General features: G+C 40.1%; 1 protein-coding gene across 2 annotated transcripts in view; it reads right to left on the bottom strand.

The window, feature by feature from the left end:
• Positions 1-2,713, bottom strand: part of LOC106881530 (cilia- and flagella-associated protein 206) — a 100,733-nt gene that overhangs the window by 66,329 nt on the left and 31,691 nt on the right. The window lies entirely within an intron of this gene.

Raw genomic sequence — 2,713 nt, 5'->3', positions numbered from 1 at the left:
ACAACAGGCTTCTTTCAGTTTCTATCTACCAAATCCACTCACAAGGCTTTGGTTGGCCCGAGGCTATAGTAGAAGACACTTGCCCAAGGTGCCACGCAGTGGGACTGAACCCGGAACCATGTGGTTTGTAAGCAAGCTACTTACCACACAGCCACTCCTGCACCTATTCATTTTCATCACTATTATTGTCATTGTATCTGTTTTACCCATACTGGCATGGGTAAGATAGGTTTGTAATACATTACATTCCCAAGTATTTCAGCCACATGACAACATCTCAGCTGTGAGGTTTGATACTGTCAACTATAACTGAATTATTTACTAATGACATAAACATTAACAGCCAAGGAAAACTGTCACAGTGTGTGTGTGTGTATGTGTGTGTGTGTGCGTGTCCATGTGTCTGTATGTGTGCATATCCATGTGCGTGTGTGTGTGTGGGGGGGCAATTCTAGACTTACAAACAGTTAAAAAAATGGAATAAATTAGTTTGTTGTCAGGAAGCGGGGAATTCTAAAGTTTTGGGAAGTACTCTTTGATGAAGAGATATTATTTCTGATAGTAAAACCAAGACATCACACAAAATGCACTCGTATAGGTCCTGGTGCCACATAAGAAGCACTGGTGATGGAGCTAAGTAAAAAAGCATTCAGTACCCTCTGTGAAGTGGTTGGCATTAGGAAGGGCATCCAGTCATAGAAACCAAGCCCAAAACAGACTATGGAACCTGGTGTGACCCTTGGCCTTTCCAGTCCCTATCAAGCTGTCCAACCTGTGGTAGCATAGAAAACAGATGTTAAATGTTGATGATGATGATGATGAGTACCAAATGAATAGACTGTGAATGAGGGTTTTAGCAAAAATAAAGACAAAAACCACAGGGCTAGAGTACTAATATCAGTGGAGGTGGCAGGGCTGTCTAGCAACATTATAGACCTCCATGCAAATCATTACCCTGTGTCCTATGATATTTATTGATAGTAATACATAGATGAAAATTGAACCCCTAGTCCCTTGAGGGTCGCTGGGCACACACACACACACATACTTGATATGGCCTAATTAAATGTTAAGGGGTTAACCCTTTAGCATTCAGATTATTCTGCCAAATGTAACATAATCATTCACATTGATTTGAATTGATTATAGATTATCTTGTGGCTTTGAGATTTCAGTGATGTAGGGTAGGTGTGAGAGGCAAGATCTGGCCAGTTTGAACATAAAACAGATAGAAAATTTGGGGCTGGATATAACCATTTTAAAGGCTGAAGGGTTAAAATAAGCAAGATCAATGCCAACAGGTTTGATCATTCACTTATGCATATCACTACTCCCTTAAAATAAGCAAGATAAATAACAACCTATATTGCACTGTAAGATCCCTACCAAATAGAGTAAGAGTAAAGATTCCCTTCAGTCATGAATGACCATGGGATTGCACCTAGAAAGTTCCCCTCCAAGGAACAAGTCTGGGCAAGGTTGTTTATGAAAGACCAGCAGTCGCCCATGTACACCAGCCTCTCCTCTCCACGCTGCTGATGTTAACCAAGGGAAAGGCAAAGGCTGATACAGCTTGGCACCAGTAATTTCACAACTCATTTCTACAGCTGAGTGAACTGGAGCAACATGAAATAAAGTGTCTTGCTCAAGAGCACAACACATAGTGCAGTCCGGGAATCAAACTCACTACCTCATGTTGTAGATGTTGTAGTAGCTATAGAATAAAGAGGGAGAGGACACAGTTTGACAATGTGCCAATGGCTGAAGGTAAGGATGTTAGAGACTGTTAGAGCTTGTATGTTTGGTTCATCATAGAAGCCAAAATAAAATGAAATATCAATGTCTGAGCTAAAACATCTACTGCAAACATATTGTCTTTGAGCAAGCCCAATGCTCTAACCAGTGAGCCAGGTGCCTTCACACTACCAAATACTATGTCTTCATTTAGTGACTCAAAAAGAAAGTCAGGTCGGCAGAGTTGACTCTTCTCCAGACTAATGACTATGGCTAGATATTCTATTATAACCCACCAATCTTATAAGTACTGACAATTCAACTGTGCCTGACTGATGTAGCGGGCTCCTGGATAAATAAAATTAAAATAAACAAAAGCAACAATAACAGGCAGCACAAAAACATGATAATTGAAGACCATCTACACTGGGGGAACAAATCATCACTAACATCATTATCATGATCAGCACTATCAGCAATGTCAATGAACCATTATTGTCACCGTCACCAGCATTTGCACCACAATGATGATAATGATGATGATGATGTTCATTATCATCATCAGCAGCAGCAGCACCACCACTACAACAACAAGCACAATCACCTCCACCATAACTACAATTACTACCACCGCCACCACCACCACCACCACCACCACCACCACCACAACTCATCACTACCATTACTTCGATCATCATGCCGTCGTCATTATCCTCATCATCAGCAATATCATCAGAACCAACCTTAATTATATAATTACCAAACTAACTGAAAATTAATTAAGGTAATTAGCAAATCTATCTCAGTTTAGGCTTAGTCATTTTAGAATTACTTTTTTCTCACAGAAAAATTAATGTCTTATCTTTATGTAGAGTTGTTGTTGTTGGTGTTGTTGTTGTTAGTAGTGGTGGTGGTTTTGGTGGCGGTGGTGGTGGTAGTAGTAGTAGTAGTAGTAGTAGTAGTAGTAGTAGTAGTAGTA

This window comes from Octopus bimaculoides, chromosome 2, assembly GCF_001194135.2.
Source record: "Octopus bimaculoides isolate UCB-OBI-ISO-001 chromosome 2, ASM119413v2, whole genome shotgun sequence".
In the NCBI taxonomy this organism is placed as follows: domain Eukaryota; kingdom Metazoa; phylum Mollusca; class Cephalopoda; order Octopoda; family Octopodidae; genus Octopus; species Octopus bimaculoides.
Note: the sequence above shows the minus strand (reverse complement) of the source record. Positions and strands in the feature narration are given on the sequence as shown.